The 27,413-nt window shown below is 39.1% G+C and overlaps 1 protein-coding gene across 12 annotated transcripts in view; it reads left to right on the top strand.

Annotated features, from left to right (window-relative positions):
• TACC1 (transforming acidic coiled-coil containing protein 1) overlaps positions 1–27,413 on the top strand; it is a 113,056-nt gene that overhangs the window by 28,478 nt on the left and 57,165 nt on the right. The gene's annotated exons all lie outside the window — the stretch shown is intronic.

Raw genomic sequence — 27,413 nt, 5'->3', positions numbered from 1 at the left:
TACTGGTGAGGAAACAAGCACAGAGATATCAAATAACTTATCCAAGATCTCCAAAGCTGGAAAGTAGTGAATGCCTGTTTTTTGACTCCAGAGTTCATGCTGTAGCTGCCTCCCACTCCAGAGTTGTGACTAATCAATTTTTTTGTCTCAACTGGCAGAGAACACCCCCTTTTTTCTTTAGTTTTCCCTGAATAAGGGAGATATCTGAATAAGCAATGCTTAATACTTAAAAGATAAAATTGCCAACATTGTTTTAACTTTTAGAAAACAAGCATAAGAGGTGAAGTTAAAAGTTCTGGAAGCAGATAGCTGTGGTTTCAATTCCAGGCTCTGTTTTTTAACAGTGGAAGTCTTTTATCCATTTCTTAACCTCTGTGTCTCAGTTTCCCCATTTGTAAAAAAGGCATGATAAGAATACCTACTTCATAGACTATTCTAAAGTTGACATAAGATCTCACACACACACACATAAATATATATATATTATACATATGTAAACAATATATATATCATGCATTATAGTTTTATCTCTGAGCAATAAAGTATATTGTTTTAGGCAAGGATGAAAATTGACTGTTTACTTTTTGTGAATATGTGACCAGGTTTACTGTGTAATTTGAAAGTAAATAGTGGGATCATTCACTGACAGCATGTTGAAGAAGTGAAGTCAGTATGCAGTGTGGGGTTCAGTGTGAAGGTATTAAATTATCAACTGTGAAATTATTCAGTGACTTGGTAATAGAAAATCTGTCTTTAATGAGGTTCTACATATTTTGCAAAGTTTGCCTAAAAATGACCAACATAAATGCCCATCTTTAATCTTTGCCTAGGAATACAGCCCTTGCCCACTTGAGTGAATGCATTAAGAAGCACGTAGGACTGAGGGTATAGCTCAGTGGTAGAGCAATTGCCTAGCATGCTTGAGGCCCTGGGGTTCCATCCCCAGCAAAAAAAAAAAAAAAGAAAGAAACAAGGAAGAAAGGAAAGGAAATACATAAGCACGTGTGGTCAGTGTATTGGGATTATCAGTCTTATCAGTGTCAGGCTCTGCTCAATGAGTTAACCTTACAAAGCTCTTGGCATGCCCAGGTGAGAGGCCCTTTAGAAAGATGAAATTCCACACCTGTAAAATAAAAAAGTACACTTTTTATCCATGTCCTGCCTTGTTCATATGCATAAACCACAAGTCTCTCCAGGGTCCCAGAAAGTGGGGGATTCATTGTTGACATCACCCGCTGCAGATTTCCTGCGGACATGTGGCTGTTGTGGATAACGCTGACCACAAGGAAGTTCCCCCTACTCCGACTGTGGTGCTTTCTAAATCTATTGTTCCTTTAATAAATAAATAAATACATGAAAATGCATTAATGCAGGCATTTGTCTTTCAAGGGAGAAACTATGTTTCAGAATGTGCAGTTTGTATTTCAGAATAATTTAATCAGGTAGTAAATGGAACCAGAAAAATCTCTTATAAGAGTGCTATTGTGAAATACAAGCAAATATAGATATACATGAAAAGGAATGTCTGATTTTAAGATAAAATTCATTATTATTGAAAAGTGTAGCTTCCATCTTCTCCAAACTCAAGGAACAAACAGGCTGACTTTGGTCAAAGCTAGGGGAAATTTCACCTCACTTATTCAGGGAGGACACAGTATGGTCATAAGTGGCTATGGAGTCAGGAGGACCTAGGTTGGAATTCCTGCTAGATGGCTTACAAGCTTAGTGTGGACACACTGGAAATGTAGTTACACTCTTTAGTTGGGCAAATTTCTGCATCTCTAAAATGGCAATAGTAATCTGCTTTTGCAAGTGGTATATATTAGGCTGGCATTTAATGAGAGCTTAATACATTTATTTACTAATATATTTCCATGTCTGTGTACCTATGAAACAGATGCTGGGCTCTTTGGGAGGAATATCCAAGAGTAAGGTGGGGTTTCTTTGGAAGAGAAGGTTAATTTGTGTGCTAATTCAGCTAGGCCTTTGTTTCTCAGCAAGCAGTAGCTTTTTTGAGTTAATTTTCTCTTCAGTTAATTTCCATTTTTTTTTTTTCTTTCCAGAATGTTGTACTGTCAAGAGGGTGGAAATGTGTTTGGGGATATGGTAGTTTGGTGCACCATTTGAAATCACTGACTTCCTCGTTGATTAATTTCAGTAAAATGTCTCAGGTAGATTTTCTAAGAGTAGTAAATAATTTGTAGAGAGATTTGAAGAATGACATAAAACAAAGCCTGTGGTTCATGAGGGAATATAATACATAACTGTTTCATTTAGTTCTTGTTTAACTTGCCTACCTGGAATGCAAGATATTCAACTGTTGTCAATTCTTAATAGGTACATTTCTAGACCGATCTTTGTTTGCATTGTGAATTTAACAGATAATGGAATAAGTCAGTAGCAAAGGAAGTTTCTAAAGCCTTGAGTGATTTTGCCATGTGTCCTTCTGATCATGTGAATGAGATGCAGATATTAGGATGGCTTAGTGAACTGCAGAATCCCCAACAGTTAAGTCAAAGTACCTCTTGACGGGCAGGCAGGTCATTGTGGGATGGATATCCCTGACACAAAAAGGGAGGTGCTGGCTTTGAAGTTTTAGATGCAAGAAAACGTGACTCAAAATAAGTAAACTCAGGAAGCAATATTCTGAAACCCATTGCTTTCAAATTCATAATACTGTTAACCACCTTCTCACTACACAGTTTTTATTGGCATTAAAAACTCCTTAGAGTGGGGTGCAGTGGCTCATGCCTGTAATTCCAGCAACTCTGGAGGCTGAGGGAAGAGGATAACAAGTTTAAGACTGGCCTGGGAAGCCTAATGAGATTTAGCAACTTAGTGAGATCCTATCTCGAAAAAAATAAATAAATAAATGTGACGGTAGCTCAGTGGTTGAGCACTTGCCTAGCATGTGATGTGGGTTCAGTCTTCAGTACCAAAAAAAAAAAAAAAAGTCAGTTCCCATTTACTATAGAAGTTTTAAAATGTCCATGTTCAATGTTTTAATGTTCAATTAAAGAGAGTAATTTAGAGAATGTTGGTGGAAAAGACCTAGAAAAACCAGCTGCATGAAGAAAAGTTTTTAAAAATTACAGTATTTAACTTGGAGAAGTGGCTAAAGAGATGTAGAAATATATAATTTTGAGGGGATGTTGTCTGCCTCCATCTCTGCTGAAGCCAGCCCAAAAAGAAATGACTGGAATTGCATGACAAGGAAATTATTTGTGTGCATATGAAGGTGTAGATAACACAACCTCTAGACTGTGAGGGTACAGGAAATAGTAAAAACAAAAACAAAAAAAAAATGTTAATAAGGTGAGAAGAATCCCTCTCAGCAAATCATTAAAAGGTAGTCCATTGAGGATTGGTATTCAGAGGGAGTTTAGGTATAGTTTAGTTCCATAATTTCTTCCCTCTTTTAGTGACCAACGGTGCCCCACACTTGCCTCTCCCCACAGGCTCTCCTAGCTGGTATTATGTTTCAGGATCAAAAACCAAGAAGCAAAAAGAATAAATAAATAAATAAATAAATAAATAAATAAATAAATAAATAAATAAATAAATAAATAAATAAATAAACAGGCACAGCTGCTGGGTTCTGTGTTCAGGAAGTAGATTATCTGATGTCTGAGTTGGTCAGTTGCCAGAGTGAACTATACGGTAGATGAATTGTTAACCCAAGACCAGGAAGTGACCCCATGCCATCCCACAGGGCCATGAACTTGGAAGTCCACCTGCCAAGGAAGCTCACTCTGACTGTGGTGGAGAGCTTTCCCCCACAAGTTTGGTAAAGGATACATAGCATAAAATTTCACCATTTTTGAAAAATATTTTTTAGTTGTCAGTGGACCTTTATTTTATTTATATGCACTGCTGAGAATCGAATCCAGTGCCTCACACAATGCTAGGCAAGTACTCCACCACTGAGCCACAATCCCAGCTCCATTTTCACCATTTTTAAGCATACCATACGGTAACATTAAGAACATTATACAACTCTCACCACTATCCATTTTCCAAACTTTTTCATCACCCCATACGGAAATTCTATATCCATTAAACAACTCTTCATTTTCTCCTCCCTGGCTACTGGTAACCTTTAGCCTTCTTTCTGTCTCTATTTCCTATTCTCGATCTGTCACAGAAGTATAATCATCATACAGGATTTATATTTTTGTGTCAGGTTTACTTTACTTAACATAATGTTTTCAAGGTTTATCTATTGTAGCATGTATTAGAAGTTCATTTTTTATGGCCTAATAATAGTCCATTGTGTATGTCTGTGTGCACATGTGCCACATTCTGTTTATCCAGACTTACTGCTTTCCAGTCCCTTCAGTTCCTTCCACTATATATCTTCATTGGTAGATAGACATGTGAGTTGCCTCCACCTTTTGACTGTTGGGAATAATTCTACTTTAAACATTAGTATACAAGTGCATGTGAGACTCTGTTTTTAGTTATTTTGGATATAGTCATAGGAGTTAAATTGCTGAGTCTCATGGTAACTCCATGTTTAACTTTTTGAAGATCCACCAAACTGATTCCCATTGTGGCTGCACCATTTTGCATTCCTACTTCCAATGAATGAATATTCCAGGTTTCCCTGCCTTTGTGATTTTCCACTGCTTTTCAATGGATGTGAAGTAGTATCTCATTTAGTTTAGATTTTCATTTCCTAGTGATTAGTGATGCATGGGCAGGAGTTCCTGTGAGGCAGGCAGGAGATTGAGAATTATGGTGAGGATCAGAGGTTTGGAGAGGTGAGATGATCAGGTGGCAGGGGTCCCCCCAGTTTCCAGGAAGAAACAGATCCTGGAAGGAGTTTTGAAGGATGAGTGAGCCACCAGGTGAGGGAAGTCAGGGAAAGGTAGTCCAGTAGAAGGGAAGGATGTGCAAAGACCTAGTGGCATCAGGGGCCTGTCATATATGGAGAATGGTGAGGGTTTGGTGGGTAGGATGGAAGTGGAGGGGACTGATGGGACTGGAAAGCAGTAAGTCTGCAGAGGCAGATAAAGGCTGGGTGACACCAGGTTGGAGTTTCAACTCAATTTCAGGAGCCATAGATGGAGGTCCTCAGCTGAGGGGTTGGCCAAATCGCCTTTGCAGCCCTGGCCTATACTGGGGAGAAGTATTCTCTCAGGGGCTCAGCTAAATGTAGGTATACCTGAAACCACAGCTCCCTGTGATTTCCCCTAGCACCTTACCGCTTACCCCAGGTAGCCCATCAGGGGATAGATTTTCCTTTGTCCATACCTTACTTTGTCTGAATTTTTGTTAATCAGTAATTCAGTAGCATTATGAATATTTTTTATTCTTCTGCATTTCCCAATTTTCTATGGCATGTTGTGTTTTTATCATCAGAAAGTACATTTTTAGAAAGAATAGCTGAAAATTTAGAAAACTGATAATACTGGTAAGAAAATAAATCATCATAATCTCACCACCCAAAGACGATTATCATGTTGGTGTGTTTTTGTACAATTTATTTTTATTTTTCAAAAATAGGCTTGGCTGGGTGCAGTGGCACACCCTGGTAATCCCAGTGGCTCAGGTGGCTGAGGCAGGAGGATCGAAAGTTCAAAGCTGGCCTCAGGAACTCAGTGAGAAACTAAGGAACTTGGCAAGACCCTGTCTCAAAATAAAATTCTAAAAAAGGGCTGGGGATGTGGCTCAGTGGTTAAGCACCCCTGGGTTCAATCTCAAGTACCAAAAAATAAAAAAGTAAAAAAATCAATCTGACAGGGAAAGAACATACAATCTTGTTATAACATTTTTATTGATTAGTGAGAGTGAATTTATTAGCCATTTTTAATTCCTTAAGTTCTTGTGTCTTTGTCAGTTTTGGTACTAAGATATTAATTTTTCAGTATTTTTGAAATTTCTTTATATGATGAAGCCAACTGATATTTACTGAGCACCCGCCATATTCTAGGAAAATGCTAAGTATTTTACATGTATTAATTCATACAATTCTCCAAATAACCCTACGAAAAGTCTGCACAGTTTTGAATTTAATGTATGAGGAAACAAGCACAGAGAGATTAAATAACTTGCCCAAGGTCTCACAGTGAAATGAGTGACAAAATTGGGATATAATATTAAATCCCAAACCTATGTGTTCACTTAATAGGATATTGTTATACAATTTTTTTACCTCTGTCCACTATTTTCTTTTGTTTCTTTCACTTTGACATTTGTTTATTCTCATATCTTTTATATTTTGAAGGGGAAATATTTTTTAAACTAAATCTTTTCTTGCCTTATAGAAAAATTAAACATATATTGAATTCCTCATCACGACACGTTTCCCCTATTATCAACCTCTTATATTAGTATAGTACATTTGTTATAAATAGTAGATTGATATTGATACATTATTATTAATTAAGTTCATACTTTATTCAGATTTCCTGAGTCCTCACTTGATATCCCTTCTCTGTTCCAGGATTCATATCCAGAATACATTACAAATTGAGTAGTCATGTTTATTTTTAACATATATAGATCTATCGTGTTTTCCTTTGAAGTTGCTTCCTTAGCCTTTATGCTTTTCCCTACCCCAAGATGAGGTTCCTTTTTTCTTCTAGTTGTTTTATGACTTCCTTTTCTTTGTAATAAAACATGTACTCTCTCTGAAATTTCTAGACTTACTAGTACAAAATAAGGCTCTGACATTTAAAAAAAAAAAAGCTAACTAGTTACTCCAGCTATAATATTAAGTAATCCATTCTCTTTCCCACAGCTTTGTAGTACTATTTTAAAAATTCAGTATTACAAGTTCTTTTCTTCTGTTTAACTCTTGATGGTTTTTCTCTTTCCCATTCATTGAGCAAATGTTAATTTTTCTTTTCATTCTCATTGATTCAATAAATATTAACTGACAGCCTTTCTCTGTTCAGGCACTGTGAACACTTTGTTATTATGTGGAAATGTACTTGGACAGAGGAAAGTTTTTCTAAATATATAAAATCTTAATATTTGTTTATGATATTGGAGAGAGAACATATGCCAGCATCAGACAGGAGGAGGTGACCTTGAGAATGGAAGGGGGTGTGGTGCTTGGGGAAAAGGGACATTCATAATTGAGAGCTTCTTATAGCATTTATACTGGCCTAATCAATTTTCAGTCCATCCTAAGTTTGCATTTTAAGCAATTTAACTCCCTTGACTGAAGAGTCAGCACCTTCAAATGTCCTCTGATCATCTGCATGTTTTGTCGGGCTAACATTTTTCACAGTCTAGACTCTATTTTTTTGTAGTGTGATGCAAAGTACTTAGCAGATTCACTTAGTGAGTGTCAAATGGCAAACCAGGATTCTCTACTCTTCCTTTATCTTCCAGCTCTTTTACCAGTGGAAATGCAGTAACTGTGAAGACTTATTAATACTTCTCAGAAGTCTTAACAATAGTTAAAGATACTCTGCATGTAGGTTTCTTTTTTCCTTGGAATACAATTTCTCCTCAGTCAGTCTTGAGGTATGTGTACAAATGTTATTAGCAACAATTCCAGGCAAAGAGATTTTATTTTGTTTGCTTAAATTTGTGAATTGTTTCTGTTTCTGTTGCTATAAAAGAATACTGGAGGCTGGGTAATTTATAAGGAAAAAGGGTATTTTCAGCTCACCATTGTCAAGGACGGGAAGTTCAAGATCAAGCAGCTGCACCTGGTGAGCTGGTTTGGTGGGGTCTCTGCAGAGACTGAGGGGCTATAGGACAGCTGGACATCGCATGACTAGAGGAGCACATGCAAGAGACAAAGCCAAACAGTCTTCGATAAGACCCACTGTGGACATAACTTGTTAATCTGTTCACCCACAAACCCATGAATGGCTCTGCCTTCATGACCTGATCATCTCTTGAGGGTCCCACCTCTTAATACTTCACAGCAGAGATTAAGTTTCAACATGCTTTTTGGTGGAAACATACAATTCATAGCAGAAATGTTACATAGAAACTTCAGAGTCACTTGTGATTTCTGAAAGCAGGATAGTTCTCTTTCTGAGAAAGCACATATATCTGTGTCATGGTGTACGTCCTTGTAGAAACCTGACCACATGCTATGTCACTGGTCAGGATGAGCGCTCCCAGAAACCTTGTAAAGATGCTTTGCTTGAGAATAGCTCTGAAAACCTCTTTGGACTACAGATCCCTTGATAATATGATGAAATTCTTAGACTTTTGCATGTGAAAATACACATGTACACAATATATAAAAGTTAGGAGAGTCAGAGACCATAAGTTTTTCCATTATCTCATGTAATCTTTTCATGGACCCCATGAAGTTGATATTATTCTTTCCATTTTACAGATGAAGAAACTGAGGCCTGGAAAGGTTGAGAAATGAAGGTCATAGACTTACTAAGAAGGGGAGCTAGGATTCAGGTCTGAAGAACTTAGCTGAAGCAAGAGGAGACAGAATTACTAGGCATTTCCAGAGTGGATCTGCACTCAGGCAACTCATTAACCAGCAGAGGCTTCTGTTTATCTACTAGAAAATGAATTTTTATGGTACTTTCCCTACTGATAACATAGTTTCAGCAAAGTAAATGTTTGAGAAAATGTTGTCCAACCCATTTTTAGATAAATACATATAGTGTGCTGCATTTACACAGAGCAGACAGGTTTTTGCTGAATTTTTTTTTTTTCTTTGAGTCTTGCTTTCCTAACAACTGCAAAATGTTATGTTTCTATGGCTACATCAAAATTGTTCTTAAATAGGGGTTTGAGAACACAAAACTCAGGAGGCTTGGGCAAGATACGAAAGTGGGAAGATGACCGGCATTTCCTTTGCCTTTTTAAGCCTGTATCCACTGGCCTCAGAAGACCCTGGAGTCCTTCATTAATCAAATTACATTTAAGAGTTCTTGCCTTGCATGCCTGAGGCTCTGAATTCAACCCTTAGCATTGAAAGTAAATTATATTCAGTCTGTTGTACTTCTAATGTGTGAAGTACTTCTAATGTGAAGCCATCTGTGTTACCTTTCTGTCACTGTAACAAAATACCTGAGATAGTCAATTTACAAAGAAAAAATAAGTGTGTATTTCAGCTCACAGTTTTAGAGGTTCTAGTCCGTGATCAGTCCATGGTCTGTTGCTTTGGGCCTGTGGTGAGGGAGCACATCATGGTGGGAGAGTGTGGAGGAGCAAAACCATTCACCTTATCAACCAGGAAGCAGAGAGGAAGAGATCAGAGTTCCATACTTTCCTTCAAGGGCATACCCGTACCACCTGAGGACCTCCTTACTAGACTCCACCATATAAGGTTCTGCCACCTCCTGATGGCACCACCCTGTGGACCAAGTCTTTAACACATGGGTCTTTGAGGGACATTCAAGGTCCAAACTTAGCACCATATCTAGTGGCCCATAATGATGACAAATGGGAACACAAGTCAAATCCTAAATAACATCGGCCACCTTTACAGTAGGTACCTGAAATGGAGGTTGGAAGAGTCCCTTGAGGACATGATATAATTAAGAAATGTGCTTCAGATTTGGGAATTTCAAAGGAGGAAGAGAGACTGAGTGGGTCTGTCTGTGTGTACTCCACCCACGGTGTAGCCTGGAGTGGGCCTCTTTCAACCTGTTTGCTCTTTCCTATCGCTGCTTGCTGAATAGAAACCTCTGTTCTCCAGTCCTACCACCAGGGGGCACCAGCCTCCAATCCTGGGCATAGGTCTGCCTGGGGTGACAACACTTTATCCAGCTGACCCCTTTGCAGGCTAGGATAAGATAACCACTTGGATACTAACTTACAGTTCATTTAGGGGAAAAAAGAAAATAAGGAGCAATGGAGGATGAAGTTGCATTTTTCGATACTTCTGTTTCCTTCTCCTGGCTAGGATCCTGGGTTTCAAGAATGTGTTATTTATCTTTACTCCTCCAAATCTCATGGTTCAGAGAATATTTTCTGTGGCTTCTGAGAAGCTGGAAATCTTCCTCCTTCTTTGTGTTGTTCAATGCTTGTTCATTGGTATTTGGCAATTGGATTGCCGTATAAATACCTTGGGTTGAAGGCAGAGGCATTGTGACTTTGTATTTATAGAAATACAAATTGTAAAATTCTCTTAAATTTTTTTTGTCCATTATGTGACCAAACTTCCTGATTCCCTCTGGTGGCTGCTGTAACTTCTGTCAAACAAATCTGTACAGCATATGAGGTTTTCATTCACAGAGATTGCTGCTTCCCCAGCCAGCAGGATGTCTGTTCTTCACCCAGAAGAATGAGCTTTTCATTTGGGTGTGGGCTGCCACGCTGTAGTCCCAGCTATTTGGGAGGACGAGACGGGAGGAACCCTTGAGCCCAGGAGTCCAAGGCCAGCCTGGGCAACAAAAACAAAACAAAACAGATGACAAAAGAATTAGTTACAGTTTCTAAGGAATATTGTTCAGAGACAAAACTCAAAACAATTCCTGGGGTTGGACAGGAATACTTACTTGACTTATTCTTCCATCATCTCTTATTCCTTTCAATGTCTCCTGGTGTTTTTCATTTGGCCAGTTTTTAGTCTTTTTCTTTTAAGTCACATTTGGGTTTTTGTTTGTTTGTTTGTTTTTTTTTTGGTTTCCATTTTTTAAAATTTTATTTTTATTAGTGCATTTAATTATACATATTAGGGTTAATCTTAACATAATTCATGAGATTATATGAATTATGCACTTTTTAAAAGGAGAGTATTCTAAATAAGAATAATATATATGTTTAAAATAAACACAAATTTAAAAGAGTCATTGCCAAATTCAAAGTCATCAAGATTTATTCAACTATTTTTTTTCCATAACATTTGTTTTTATATCCTTGATAACTGCCTGCCTGTTAGATTCAGTGCCTTCATATGAATGGTCAGTGGAGCTGAGGAGGAAGACTTGTGCTGGAACAGAAGTGCTTGAGGAATGTGTGTGTATGTGTAGTTCTGAATGTGTAGAGTGATTGATGTGTATGCGTGTGACTTTGTGGGGGCTGTTCGTGTATATTAGTGAGAAGGAGAGGCTGGTGGGGAGTGGGTGTGTGACTGTGTGTAGTATATGGGTGTGAGGTATGGTGTGTATATGTGACTGTGTGAGACTGTGCAGGAATGTGGTGTATATGGCTTTGTGTGTGGCCTGTGTGTACTGTGTATGTATGACCACGTGCCTTATGGGCAAGAGATGTGTGTATGTGTGACTGAGACTGGGAGGGGAATGTGGTGTATGCGTGACTGTGTGTGTGTGTGTGTGTGTGTGTGTGTGTGTGTGCCTGTGTGCGCACGCGCACATATGACTGGGTGATGTGTGCATGCATACATTGGACTGGGTGGGGTTGCTTGTTGTGTGTGTGATGTATGTGTGTAACTGTGCATGTGTCCCATACTGCCAGCCCAGCCTTTCCCACAAAGCCTTCCTCACAAAGCAGCGACTGCATCCCAACAGAGATGTCAGAGGACTATGGCTTCCCCTGCTGAGCTGAAGAGCCCTATTCAGGGTTGCCTTATTGCTGGATTGCGCACTCTATCTGACAGTGTCAAGTCCTTGAGGTTTTCTTACAAATCATCAAGGGTGTTTTGAGGCTGTATTGTTTATCAGCATGACAGTATCTCCCCAGGAGCAACAGCTTTCCTGCCTTGTGAAGGATCCTGAGGGAACCAGAACTCTGGTTCACATTTCTCTTGTGCAGTTGCAACTCACTGCTGGATTTTCCCTCCCTCCTCTCTTCCTCTCCCCCATTTTTTCCCCCCTCACACATTTGCAACCCTCTATGGAAGCTGAATCATGCTGCTTCCTTTTTTGGTCATAGTCGAGCTTTCTTCTTTCATCACTGGGAGCCTTGAGATACGTAAAGCCAATCAGTTCCTTGCATTGCACTGTCTGTGATATGCCTGTTCTGTTTGTCAGCTTCAGAGAGGAAAAGCAGTTCCCTTGGAGTGGCCTGTCCATCCTGAGCTCCACTTGATAATGTTTTCAACTGATTGACTTTAAAGTATGGATGCCGAAGATAGAATAATTCTGAATACCTTATTTGGGGGGGAAATAAGTGTCTTCAAGGGAGCAAAGAAATATTTTAGCACAAAGATCACTTGAATATTTCTGAGAATTAGGGAAATTAATTCCTCCTCTCCCTCCCTCCCTCTCTCTCTCTCTCTCTCTCTCTCTCTCTCTCTCTCTCTCTTTTTTGTAGTGTCAGGAATCAAACCCAATGGACCAGGCAAATGCTCTACCATGGAGCTATGCCTCACCCCACTCCCCCAGGTGGGAAATTCTTTAAATCTGGGCCTTGATGTAATTGGCAAGGAAGGGTGAATTCTGGAAATCTCTGAGGCAGCTTTTGACCAAACAGCTGCAGCAAGAGCAGTGGAATGAGGCTGAGGAATGTTGCCACACCACCTCTGTGTATCCCTTCCTGACACCTGTCAACCTGGAAAGTGTCTTACCTGTACTTGAGGTTTAACACAGCATCTTAAATAAAGCGATTATTGAGCCAAGTGGCCAGTGACCAGCAAAATGCCCATCTTGTTGATTAATCCAGCACATTTTGTCCACTGATACAGCCAACATGGACTCAGCCCCATCCCTGGGGTCCCTGCTGGGTGTGCTGTGGTAATCTCAGTAGAAGCCACTTTTCTCTGTGACTCAGGCAGTTTTTGGCCTGTCCCCATTGAAAATGCTGACTTTTCTTTGGAATCTTGCCAGAGACCCCAGATTTGATAAAAAAAAACAGGAGTGAAGTGGTGAAAAAATTTTAAGAGGTTGTCAGGAGACATAAATTGGCTGGGCTTGGATCTTGTGTCTTTGCTGGGTCAAGTGTCATAGCCTGGGAGGGATAGGGAAGGAACGGTGGTGGGAGATGCTATTTAGTCAAGCCTGAGTCACTTTTCCACTCCAGCATCATAAGCAGGAGATGGAGCCACGATGGTCAAACCACAGGCCATTGGAGTTCCAAGGAAAATATGGATTGTGGATGGCAGACGGAGGAAAGGATTAGGCAGACAAGAATCAGAAATATCTTTTATAGCCATAATTTGACTTTTAAGGGTGCAGGGCTGGTGATGCTGTGGACTTAACGAGTTTTGTTGAGGAGATTCGGAATGTTGTGGATGAAAGGAAGTAATAAATGATGTTCAGTCCATATGTACCACATTAAAGAGGAAATATTGAAATTGCTGTTGATCAAAAACTTTTTGTCACCAGTTGGATGTTGGAAATCCATTTCCTGTGTAGAAAGTAAGGGTCTACCATGTGGCTAAAAATCACAGTATGAGGCACTGAATGTGCATGGACAGAGGAGACCTGGGAGGAGGACTCATTGTAACACCATGAAAGCCTCCCATTTCACAGCAGTGGGCACAAGAATGTGCATTTCTAATGTGATCCCAGGCACTATCCATTCTGCCTGTTCAGGGACCATACATTTAGTGTTACAAAGAAAAAAAAAAGAAAAGAAAGAAAGAAAAAGAAAAAGAAAAAAAAAAGGAAGGAAAGGAAGAAGGAAGGAGGTCACTGGTTCAATAAATACATAAAGAACGTTTAGGTTTCATAGATAACCTATGTATCTAATAAAACAAATGACCACTGATAGTAGCATATCATTTCTACCCATTTGGCAGAGTTTTAAAAGATTAACTGAATTCAGTATTGATTAAGTTTAGGGGATAAGACTGTCGTATATACTGTAGTTTAAAAATGTGTATTAGTACAGTCTTTCTAGAGGGCAGTTGGTTATGTGTATCAAATATAAAATGTGTTTGTTTTGATACTACAATCCCACTTCTAGGATTTCACCCTAAGAAATCATATATGCGTGAAAAGATGTGTAGACATGTGATTGTTCATCAGGGTTTCATTTATAATGAGAAACAGTGAACCTGTTAAACATCTCTCCATGGAGAGCAAGTTAGGCACATTACAAAGGTACAGCTGAGAGAAGATGGTGGAACACTTGGATTTTGCAAGGAGGTACATTTATTTTTTATTTTTTTGGTTGTAGATGGACATAATACCTTTATTTCATGCACTTATTTTATGCTGAGAATCAAAACCAGTGCTTCACATGTGGTAAGCAGGCACTCTACCACTGAGCCACAACCCCAGCCCAGGGAGGGACATTTCAATGAGAGAAGCGTCTTTGCAACACCCTGGTTCCTACTTCCTTCTTTGGGGAGCAGGATATTATGATGAAAATAGAAGGAATAGTGGATAGGTACTCACCTTTTACAGAAGACACAGATGTATATTGAAAAGCTATTCGTGTTAAAGTTACTTATCTATGTATCTACCAATCCTCCCATTCATTCATATAACTACATGCTTGTGTACATGTAAGAGAGGGATATGCCAAATTTGGTTTTTCATTCTTTTCACCTAATATTGGGCAGGTAGAACAGAACAGGTAAGTAGCTTTGTGTTCATGGAACTTACTTCTATAGGAAAAGCCATATTATAAGTAGAAAAATATAAATAATTTGATTTCAGCTATAAAAATTGCTTTGAAAAAGATAAAAGAAGGGTATATTGCTTACCCAACATTTTAATCATGTCTGTTCATCAAAGGCAAAATGCTGGGTTAGTTTTCCTTTCTTTCTTTGAACTTTGCAGTGTTGTCAAAAATTCACGTTTTCAAAGACAGCAGTCCTTAATGTGTGTTAGAGTTCTGTCACTGAGAAACAAACACCTAAGATAAACAACTAGAAGAAGACTTATTTTGACTCGCAGTTTCAGATTCCAGTCCTTGATTGCTTGATCTTGCTGCTGTGGGCCTGTGGTGAGGCGGCACATCATGACAGAAGTGCACGGAGAGTAACTTGTTTACCTCATGGTATCTGGGAGGTAAAAAGAGAGAGGAAGGGTTCAGGTTCAACATCCCTTTACAGGGCATGGTTCCAATGATCTAGCTTACTCCCCTTGGGCCCCAGCACCTCCCAGTAGCACCATAGGTTAGTGACTGATCCTTAAACACATGAGTCTTTGGGAATACTTTAGATCCATACTACAGCAAGATAGTCCACTGGTCTTCATGATTCATGCTTTCCCTACTTGACTAATCTAAGTGCCTCACCTTTCTCTCTAATGAACTGTGCCTTGACCACACTTGCTTAAAAGCAGAAGTTCCTTCTTCCCTCCTTAGCATCTTGGGGCACAGTGTTTTCTGCAGGGAATGCTGTTGACCTCAGACTTCTTACATTTCATACATGACAATTTATAAGCTAAATATTTGTGTGCCTACAAAATTCACTTATAGGCAAGCTCCTTGAGGGCAGGGATGAGGTCTGTTTTGTTAAACCCTGTACTTAGCACAGGCTGTCAAAGTTTGGTCATTTGTAAAATTTTTGTAATGAATAAATGACCATGTATATGTGTTATTTTGCCTTAAATGATAAAGGTTTTTAAAAAATATTTTTAAAACAAAGCACCACATAATTTATATATAAAATAATCCTTTGATTTATAAAATAATTCATGCTACCTTTTAAAATGAGATAGATTTTGGGGGAACGTTGTATTGCTTTTACACATACCAAGCATGTACATCCTTTAGGGTTGGGGAGAAAGGCTAGCATATCTTTCCCCCAAAATTTAGGAATCCTAGTCATATAAACTCCAGTGCCTGAGAAACCCTTGGACAATCCTTAATGTCTTGGGGACTCATCTGAAAACAAAGTTATTGAACCCAGTGATCTTTGGTGAAGGTCCTTTCCAGCTAAAAATTTCTGTGGTCTTATGTGATCTGGGATGGATGCTTAGGTTAGGACTCAGTGATTGTCAAAGTCCGTTTGTGCTGCTAAGACAGTTCCATGGACTGAGTGGCTTATAAACAGCAGAGATATATTTCTTACACTTTTAGAGTCAGAGAAGTTCAAGATCAAGGTGCCAGCAGATCTGGTGTCTGATGAGGACTCACTTCCTGGTTCAGAGAGCTATCTTCCAGTGTTCTCACAGGGTGGAAGGAGGGGAAGGGAGCTCTCTGGGTTTCTTTTATAAGAGTACAAAATCCCATGCAGAACCCTCAATACCTAACCGTGTCCACCTTCAAATACCATCACAACGAAAATTAGGTTTCAACATATACATATGATTTCAAGGGATATAAATATTCAGGCTATAGTAATGATTTGTCATTTGTTCAGAAAATAATTAAAACAACTAGTGCAGATCTGGCTCAATGATAAGACACATACTTAGCATGTGAGAAAACTTGGGTTCAGTTCCCAGCACCAAAAAGGAAAAAAGAAAGAAAGAAAAGAAAAACAAATACATTCCACTCAGTAGCTGTCTATACCTTAAGCCAAAGGAAATGGAAGAATGCGTCTATTACTGTATTATATAGAATGATGTACAGTGAAGACCAGTAAGGATAACCTTGCTGACAGTAGTTTCATAAAACAATACAGCAAAATAACTTGATTAATTTTAAGTCCAAAGGAAAACAGTTGCTAAAAAAATATTTTGTTGAGTTTGTGCTGGAAATCATCACTAAAACCAGAAAAAAAAAAAGCCAAATATTAATTCACTTATAGAATATGGGTTTTGTATTATCCTTAGAATTGGGCAAAACTCATTTAGTATTTCTGGACTTATAAAATCATATTATTTCAAGGAGATTTCCCCAAAGAAATTAATATCCATCCTGCCTGGAACACTTGGCCTCTCAGTGCAAATGCCAGCCAGGTGCAGTGGTGCATGCCTGTAATCCCAGCTATTCCGGAGACTGAGGCAGGAGGATCACAAGTTTGAAGTCAGCCTGGAAAACTTAGTGAAATCTTGTTTCAAAATAAAATTTGAAAAGGGGCTGGAGATGTACCTCAGTATGTGAGACCCTGTGTTCAATCCCCAGTGCTGCCAATGAAAAAAAAGGCAAGTACCTAATTTCTAGGATGACAGTATTCAGTATTAAAACTCCTGTCATTACAAAAGAAGGAAGAGTGGTCTCCATCTTCTTTAGGAAAAGTAGGACGTCATCCATGTGGCAGGCTTGAGTCTTATAACTGGGGAATTTTCTGTCTGAGGAGGAAATCACCACAATGGTGTAAGATGGATTTTTGAAGGGACCCTAATATTCCACTTATAATGTTGTGAAACTAAATTTAAGGTGGGCTCTTCCTGTACTTCAGTCCAAGGGAACTTAGATATTGAAATACCCCAAAGAAAGTTGGATTATCAGAGGACAGGCAAGGCCACTGCAACGAAAAAGTAGTGCAAAAAAAGTAGACTTGACTTTCTCCCTCACAGAATAGTCCTTAGGTGGCGATTCACGGCTATAGGTTGGTGTGCCCCATAGCATCAGCCTGGCTTGGAGCCTGTCTGTCTTATTGCTCACCCTTCTTCTCCCTGGTGTGGTCCTCTCCCACATAACAGTGGCTGGCTCATCAGCAGCCAGGAGGATGCACAGGAGCAGTTTTCTTTCAAAAGATATTGCCCCAAATATGTACTGACCATGTGCATTCACATCCCATGAGTATGAGTCATAAGACTGCACCACGTTGCTGGAGAAATGTGCTCTCTGACTGGATGGCTGTGTGCCCAGCGAAAACTCAGGGAGTTATTTTACTATAAAAAATAAGGAATTAACAGATATGGAGGGGTGAGGCAGTTGGACTCTACAGTAGGGGTCTTGTGGAAATTCAAAAGGTAAATGTGCATAAGACACACAATGCTAAAGAAGCATTACAGTTTTTCTTTTTTATCATAATTAAAAGTGTGTGTGTGTGTGTGTGTGTGTGTGTGTGTGTGTGTTTACAACTGGTGCAGAAGGAATAGAGACATGAGTTATGTTTTGCAATCTGTAAAAGAAATCTTTTGACAGTTTTATTGCGTTTCCAACAGTTACCATTTTGCATTTCCTCTGAGAAGATAACAGAGGTCCATGTGACCCCCTCCTTCAATAAATCAATATTTTTACTTACCGAGTTAAAGCCAGCTGGACCACTCCTGAGCCACAAGGATCTCTTTTGCCCTCAGGACAGAACTGAATTTGCTGTGAAGCTAAAGCAACTTGAACTTCAGTCTCCTCACTTGTGTGAACTCTTCCTAAGTCTCTAGTGGAGACTGTGTTCGTGGGATCCTTTTGCATTTTTTCTTAAAGAGAGTTCCCCATATTAAGCTTCTTGCTTCATAAAATTGGGCCTTGGCAACTTGTTCCAGGCCTTCTTTCCCCACAGAGCCCCAATGTAGTGCCTGCTTTTACTCCCATGGAAGGAGACCCTAGTAGTTCAGTTTACCTCAGCAATATTAATTTCTCAGATGAAGCTACGCCCAAAGGGAAATATAATACAAGAGAGAGCACCCCAATGACAGAGATGTTAAAACTGATTATTTTGCATCTCCCAAATAAAGCACATCTTTTATGTTCTAGCCCAATTTTGTCTTTGAGGGTTCTTGTTTGTACTATGAGTTGTCCCTGGAAAAAATCTCCTTTTCTATGGCATTTTAGCTTAATGGGCGAATGCCTCTTTGGAACAAGGGTTTCTGGCCCACCTCAGTTACCAGTCACTTAGATGATACCCATGGCAGCCTCTGGCCACTGGCTCCCATGGGGCACCTAGGGAAGAGCACATCACACCCTGGAGTGGTGAATGTTGTTAATGCCCACTTCCCTCACTTCCCTCCTTTTCCATCCTCTGCAGGTTTGTTTCTTTTTTTGTGATACTGGGGAGTGAGCCTAGGGCCTTGTGCATGGGAGGCAAGCCCTCTACCACAGAGCTACATCCACAGTCCTCAAAGCTTCCTTCTAATGTTAACTTCTAGCAGGTCTGGGTTCTCCATATAAGGGCCCCTTTGGCGATAACTTCTTTGTAACTGAAGATTCTTCAGTTAGTATCACTTTCAAATTTGAAAATTAATCTCCAGTCAGCCTTTATAAAACATTGTTCCTGGAATGGAATTTGACTGCATATGGGGAAGAGGAGGAGAGATTGATGCAAATATGTGCAGACACACACTTTTGTATTTAATTTCAGAGCTCAGGATCTCCTGAAACCCTTCACTGCTAAGTCCAGATCAACAGTCCCTGCTCTGGAAGTTGAAAATGTAGCCAACTACAACTTAACCTGGTTTTGTTGTTGTTGTTGTTGTTGTTGTCTGTCTGATACACAGTGAGCAGTTGTGATTTTCACTTCTCTTTTGGGATCTGAGTGTTTGAATGATCTTACTGGTTTTCACGAATCTCTAAGGTAATAACAATACTAACCTTTGTTTTTCCTCAGCCTGTTGTTTGCCTTTTAATTCAAGACACATGCTTAAAAGCTTTACTTTTTTTTTTTTGTAGCCAAGTCTACAATCTTTGTTTTGTGTGTGATTTCATTAATTACTTCTGAGTTGGACCGTCATCCTTCTTTCAGAGCTTTGACAGATTCTGTTGCTTCTAGAGTGTTTTCTTCCTGTGGTTTGATTTTTATTATTTAACCATCTAATCCATCTGGGATTTATTTTGGTATATGCTCTGAGGTAAAGGTTCAACTTGATCTTGTTTCCCATTGCCAACCAGTTATTCCACAACTACTTATGAAATAATCTTCCTTTCCTGTTGATTATACAATAAATGCTTATATCTTTTAGGGTACTTTTTGGAGCATCCCATTCTGTTTTTACTGAACAAGAATCTACCTATTTCACTATTCCTTCATTAATTCTTAATGGTTGTGTGTGTTTTAAAGAGTCTAAATTATGTTTGCCAGTTTATTTTTCCAGATAAACTTTTGAAAAATTTTGACAATTTCTAAGAAAAAAATCTCCTAGGACTTTTGACTGAAATCAAATTAACCCTACAAGTTAATAGGGTAATGTTGCCATATTTACAATATTTTTTTTCTATCAACTTGGAACAATCTTATGTCTTTCTGTTAATTCAGCCAGACTTTTAGTTTATATTTATTAGTGAGGAAAATGAGTGATACATTAATATTTTGACTTAAATGTTTTTTTCAGGATCGAAACATGGTACTTAAACATTAAAGAGATAAAAGCTGAAATTTACAGGAGGCTGCATATCATATTGTAGAATTTACTTAGTTTCTCATTTTTTAAAAATCTCTTAGAAATGCAGGAAGATTATTGTTTGCAAACACATGAGTTACTGTAATCAAATACCTCCAAATCCCCAGAGTAAGGATTAAGGTGCTGTGGCTGTTACAATTATTTTGAAAGCTTTTTGTGGTTTTATTCTTTCTTCTGGGTGGACCCTTCTTCCCACACCCAGGAGGGTGTATCTCTGCTGCCCTTTAGATCTACCCTCCCAATCTGCTGCCTTTTAACATCTTAGTGATGTCTCAAAACTCTAAAAATGGGGACATTTGGTCTCCTGAAGGAACACAGATACATTTACAAGGATAGTGAGTACATTTTTTTTTTTTTTTTTAATTTTGAGACAGGGTCTCACTGAGCTGCTTAGGGCCTTGCCAAATTGCTGAGGCTGGCCTTGATTTACAATCCTTCTACCTCAGCCTCCCAAGCTGCTTGGTTTATAGGCATGTGCCACCACTCCCAGTTTGAATAGAACATTTGGTATCAGGATGATCTCAGAAAATCTCCAGAGCATATAAATTATATTCTCCTAATTTTTGAGGATGCATTGTTTGGGGTATTCATTGAAATTTGGGATGGGGTGGAGGACAAGTAATAAAATGACTCAGAAAAAAGAATATTAAACTGGATATGGTGGCACACACCTGTAATCCCAGTGACTTGAGAGGCTGAGACAGGAGGATCGCAAGTTTGAGGCCAGCCTTATCAATTTAGCAAGAACCTGTCTCAAAATAAAAAAGGCTGGGGATGTGGCTCAATGATGAAGTACCCTGGTTTCAGTCCCCAGGAACTAACACACACACACACACACACACACACACACACACACACACACACACCGAGGAATATTATTCTATTTCAATTTCCCAAGTTACTTTAGCCTTTTAAACTCAAGCCTTTAGAGTTCATTCTCCACTCCCAAGCAGGTCAGTGAATTAAAGCAAACATCTCACATTTGGAGTAATGTTCTTTATTAAACATGTTCCTTATTAAATTCATAGACAACTTAAAGGTTTCACATGATTTTCTTGTCTGAGGTTTAGGTATAAAACCCTGGGATTTAGGGGCTTTATACCTAATGTGTTCAAGAGGAATATGAGTTCAACAGAAGGAAATAAAAGGTGCTGAATCAGTAAGAATACTTTTAAGATATTCCTGTTTAACAGGCTCTGTAAATACAATGATGGTGTTTAACAGGAAAGACCAAATACTACTGGAATAGAAGATATTTCTAAATTTAAGTTTACTGCTTTAAGTAGATTTTTGTGTTTGTTTTTGGTGTTTTGGTTTTTGTTTTCAACTTTGGATTGGTGGTGGTTGGTGGGAAGAATTAGGGATAATGTTGGACTTATTTTCCTCACTTGGAATAAACAGACTGATCTAACTGTGTTCATGTCTTTTGCATTCAATAACTGCTTCTTTCATACCCTTCAATCCCAGAGAACTAAAGAGAACTTTCTTATGAAGGCACTAAATATATCTTTGTGGTATGAGATAGGGATAAGCAAGAACGTCATAGATCTGGCTCTTCAAAGATAATAGTTTAGTGTATACATCATAAAATATATGAACTTCCCCCTCTCCCCAGTTTTTCTGAAAGCTGATATAGTATCTCTACTATGTGACCATGATTGATTTCAGGGGAATTCAAACTTTACTTTTGTGATACAGGGTAAAACAGATCAGAGGGTGAATGTGACTAGAGTTCACCAGTGTAAAGCAAGGACAAGGGTCTTTAAGCAATCCCCAGGTGATATGATCAGCCCAGACTTTACTGGATGCAATCTGGGTTCTTGTTAATCTTTCTTGAGCTATGAAAGAGTGTGAACTACGGACACAAATGTGATTTTTTTCTTTTGAAAAATTAGAAAGGAGCTTCTCTTGATGATTGATGTGTACACACACATATATATGTATACATGTATGTACACACACACACACACACACACAGATATTTTGCAGTGCTGGGGACCAAATATAGGGCCTTCCTCATATTAGAAAGTAACTCTACCACTGAGCTATACCCCCAGACCTCTCTTTTACATATATATATAATATTATATTATATATAATTTTATATGATATAAAATTATTTTATAACATAAATTTTATATCATATAAAATTATATATAATATAATATTATATATATAATCTTAAGTATAAATATATAGTTCAACTTCCCAATTTTGGTGTATTTGGGTAGCGCGGGGTAGATTGTAATTCCATAGGAAATTATAGCCTATGAGTAGAAGATAACTAGGAGAACATGTGACCTTGCAAGGTTAAGGCTGTAAGCATAACATATCTGAATGTTGGCAGATGTTGGCAATGCTGTCTTGTGCAGACATTAGCGTGCTCTTGTCTAGTCAGACTGTGGTAGGGCAGAAAATCAGGTAGGGTGGCCACAGGCCTCCTGTTGACAAGAGCAGTTCTTCACAACGGTGAGGTATTCCTAGTTGTGACATGGCAGCCTGTTCCAGGGAAAGGAAAATCAACTGAGAAGAATAAACGGATGGAATGTTGAGCGACAGAGCAGCTGGGAAGGTCTTCTGCTTTCTTCCGATTTACAGGGCAAAGAATATGAAACTAAGAGACTAGGATTTTGTCAAAATGAACCCCACTATTATGAATAGCTATCACTAAAAGAATTAAAAAAAAAAAAAAGAAAGAGACTAGGATTATAGATTCCATTCTGGCACTGATCTGCTGCGTGACTTCAGGCAGGTTAACCTGCCTTTTCTGCTTCAGTTCTCTTATCACCAAATGAGAATGAAAAACCTGTCCTGCCTACCTGAGAGAATGATTAAAAAGAATCAGATGAAATCACATGAAACTGTTAGAAGTGTTTATTGATACAAGGTACTATTTCTTACATCTTCAAGACCTTCTATATTTGAAATATTCCAGAGGGAAAAATGCTAAAGGCTGAGAATGTTGAGCTTGTTGAGTGGGGAGAGAATGCTCAGTGGTCAGATTGTTGGAGTACCCACAGTCCAGGAATAATTCTGCACTGTGTCTTAGAAAACTCACGCAGTGGAGAGTGGGAGATGATCTGTTGAGGTTGCACTGAAGCCCCTGAACATTTCTGCCAGTTGCTGTTTTAATTTTGTATGGACCTATATTTTTCCTAAGTGTTTCAGAGCATCCCAGCAATTGTGCTTTATGTCATCAATCTGACATTTAATCTTGGTTGAATTAGTTGTTTATTTTGCTCATCGAATTCTTAGGTTAGATAATTAGTTAGATAATTTAGATATGTTGCATGGGTTTTTCTGTGCTCCTGACCTTTTTGTCTTCTTAATGGCTGCTTTATCTCTGTGATTCTCTGGTGTCATCTTGGTCTTCCCTCCTTACAGGCCTCCTCCATATCCTCAGCATCATCTCATACACAAATGTATTCTCTTTCCACCGGAGGTCTGAAACATTTTTTTTTTTTTTAATAGAGGCGGTTTTGTTCCTTCCATTAATAGTGTTCCTCTTACGCCTGGATTGCTCACAGCTCTGATATTATTGAACAAGTGGAGTGAAAGAGAAAACTAGTTCTCATTCTGCTTGTCATTGTGAGAGAAGCTGTTTCTCTTAGTTAGGCAGTTTGGGGCAGGGAAAATAGTAGTTTGAATATCTCCCAGTCTTGACTCCTTCAATCCCAGTCCCAAGTTGTTGCCAGAATGATCTATAATCTAAGTTGGAAATGTTACTTCATTGTCTCAAAAGACTCCCCTTTGCTTGTCCAGGCTCCATGAGCCAGGAAGATATACACATAGCTTTGCTTTGCCCTGTAGCTCCATAAAGTTTAAAACATTTTAAATTAGGAAGAACATTTATAATATTGAAAGATTTCTTATAAAATTCAGGATTTCACTTTTGCATGGAAGATTGCTAGATGGTGGTACTGGGCTATAAGAACTGGGTAGGGTTGTTCTGTTTTGATTGACTGGTACTGGGGATTGAACTCAGGGATGATTTAGCACTGAGCTACATCCTTAGTCCTTTTTGAGATAAGTTCTTGCTAACTTGCTGAGGCTGGCCTTAAACTTGGGATCTTCCTGCCTCAGCCTCCCCAGTCACTGGGATTACAGGTCCAGCTAGGTAGGGCTATTTTTGAGCTACCACTACCACCTGGACCTTTTCATCCTCTTCCACAAACTAAGCAGGCACTGCTGTTTGCTCCCTCTTCTCCAGAGGCAAGTTTTAATCCCTTAACAGGTCAAGGGGATCCTTCAGAGGTAAGCCCTGCCCTGCCTTTGTCCCTTGCCTCCTGCTCCATTCCCCACAGGCATTCTCCCAGTAGCTAAATAGTGGCTTGCCTTGTCAAAGAAAATTTTGTCATGGTACTTATTCAATAAGGAAGACTTCATTTAAAAAGGGACTACTGCCTCAGCGTTTTTCAGTAGCAGAGAGAGAGAAAGAGGTGGGGCTCAACCCCAAATATAATGACAAGTGGGAATTTATGTCTAGGGATTTGTGGGGGAGGAGGAGAGTTGGTGGAAGGAAAACTACTTCCTACTAAGAGGAAGCTTCATGGGTAAAGGAGGATTCTGGTTAAACTGACCTGACAGGATTCTTGCTGAAGGCAGGCCAGGGTAAGAGAATGAGAGTGGGGATTCTCACAGAAGTGACCCAGCAGGATTCTTCACAAAACTAGACTCAAGAGGGACAAAAACACTGAAGCTCAAAGTTGAGACATGGAGTGTTTATTTAACTCCTAGAGTTAGGTCAAGGAGCTTCTTTGTCAGCAGTTTGGGTTTGCTTATTCATATGGTTTATTACATTTCACCAAAGAGACCAATTTTGCAAACCCTCTGGAGCACTGATTAACTACAAGGAGTGTACCTGACCTGGCCCCCATTTGAAAAATTTTCAAGGAAATTACATTTTATTTATTTGTCTGTTTATTTTTTGGTGCTCAGAATTGAATATCAAGCATACACCAAACTACACTCTTGTCTCCAGGGAGTTATATCTTAGATTTTCATGGCGTATTGATCAAAAGCTTCTGAGAAGGGTGAGAAGCAGAAGGAAGAGGACAGATGGGGCCTTTCTGTGCTTAAGGTCATTTCCAAAACAAATACATTTCATTTGGTTACCTGCTTATGTATGTGCAGACATTCTGCTCAGCAAAGCTGAGTTGCAGCAGTAAAACTAGGTTTACCTGGGTCAGGATAGCTATTGTCAAACATTACCCATTCTTTTCCAGAATTACAGGAAAATTGATATATCAGTTTGCCTCATTATTATACTTCTGGACAATAAAATTCATTCAGGCTATGGAGTAAGTTACTTTCTTGATGTTCACACTAAGTCCAAGAACTTGCAGAGAGGACTGATTTTCAGAAACCTGGGCATTTGATTTGGTAGTTTCCAAAGTTGCTGCACAGGTCAGGTTTTATCTTAATGGGGCTATCATTGAACCTGGGTTCAACCTTTTGTTGGGCAAAATTTGATTTCCCTAGGAAGGGCCAGGCTTTAGGAAGTGATGTCATCTTAACTAAATACACAAGGACTAACTGTAACCTAGAATATTAATTTATTGAACACCTATTGAGTGAATGGCCTTGGCCTAATCTCTGAGAAACAAAAATGCATCATAAATATGACATAGTCCCTGACCTTTAAAATCTTCTAAATGTAGCATGACCTAACAGTCTATGACAGTCTTGATTCATGCCTGGAGTTCTGGCATCAATATTAAGGCTTCCTTTCACTTTGAAAGGTATCTGAGGAGCTGAGTGTGATGGTGCACTTCAGTAATCTCAGCTACTCAGGAGGCTGAGGCAGATCCAGGTTCTAAGCCAAACTGGGCAATTTCGGGAAACCCTTTCTCAAAGTAAAGGCTGAGGAGATATAGTTTCAGTGGTAAAGCACTTGATTAGCATGCATGAGGCCTTGGCTTCAATCCCCAGTTCTACAAAACAAAAACAAGTTTTTGTATGTAAGGGCCACAGTAATGGTTTCTATGAATGTTTAGACCCTTGAGCTGGGTGATGAAGGAAATTTGAATAGCTAAGGCCTGGGAGGTTGGGGTGGGGGTGGGAGGAGAGGTGCAATCTAGAAATGTGCAAATCTCTGAGGCAAAGGGAGATTGTTCCAGAAGGGACAATTAGTTCAGGCTAGGCATTGTTTCCAAAATTGACCCTGTGACAACAATCCCTCAAGGACATTTAGTAAACAGTTCTCCAGATCCTGCAGGGAACTCAGATTTTTTTTTTTTTTTTTTTTTTTTTTTTTTTTTTAAGAAGCTCTCCCAGGTGATTCTTGGACATATTGAAGGGTCAGAATCAGTCCTCTGTTGATTGTGGATAGGAAAATGGACAGGAACAGGGAAGCAGGAACAGCAAGATTAGAGCAGGATCACAGATCAGCCAGACCAGGGCTGAGCCAATGAGAAAAGCCCTCAGAGGGAAGAGCAATTGGAAACAGGCAATCTATAAAAAATGGGAGGTGCAGGAACTATGTAACAACAGAGCACAGAGGGGAACAGATTCTAGAACTACTCAGGAACAGGAATCTAAAGTTTGCCAGATACAGATTTACACTGATGAATATTTCCAGGGAATAAAAACACTTGTGTCAAATCCAGGAACCTAAGGGACATGTAATCTGAAGGTTTATTTTTTGAGCATAAACCCAGAGATATAAGCAGTTGGGTATATTTCATGTAGACCTTAAAAAAATGTACTTAACTTCTTTGTAGTCCCTAGAACATTCATGGTAGTTTTTATCTCTGAAGAAAAGACACTGGAATGAATTCTGAAGCATCCACATTCCCCAGCCCTTCCTTTTTCCAGGACATTCCCCTACCTCACTACTCCTGTACTTCCATTAAGGTAGGGCTACCTGCCAAGCCTTATCTTGTATTTTTGCTTGTTTTGTTATTGAATGTGTAAGACAGTCATGACTCATCAGCAATATATGTGCCAATCCCGTTAGCAGGGGAGATGGCCAGTCCTTTTGCAAGTTTCACTGTGACCTTGTCCTCAAATTTTGGAGCTGCTTTCTCTGTGGGAAACTGTAGGCACATCACGGATTCACTGCAGTTCTGGAAAAATATAAAAAATTAAAAACAAAACAAAACAAAAAAAACAAAAACACCTTATCCAGGCAAGGAACTCGTTAAGCCTGATGTTTGAAGCTTCTGATTTGGAAGTGTGTGCACTGATGATTTTGAAGAGTAATTCTGAAATGAAATCCCTCCATGGAAAATGAAGAAAATCTACCATTTCCCTTTGCCTTCAAACATAAAGATATTTTATATCGAAGTCTGCTGTCACCATGCCTCTTGGCTTACTACTGACGCAGCAAACAGTGACAGAAATCAAAGACTTGGAAGTTATGAAAAGCGAGCCTCAAAAAAGAGAATGGGAGACTAATGAGGCTGTATGTCACAGGGTAATTTTGCATCCTTAAGCCCAGACCTGGCC

Source organism: Sciurus vulgaris (genome assembly GCF_902686455.1).
Source record: "Sciurus vulgaris genome assembly, chromosome: 5".
NCBI classification, from domain to species: domain Eukaryota; kingdom Metazoa; phylum Chordata; class Mammalia; order Rodentia; family Sciuridae; genus Sciurus; species Sciurus vulgaris.
This window is presented reverse-complemented; position numbering and strand designations above follow the sequence as displayed.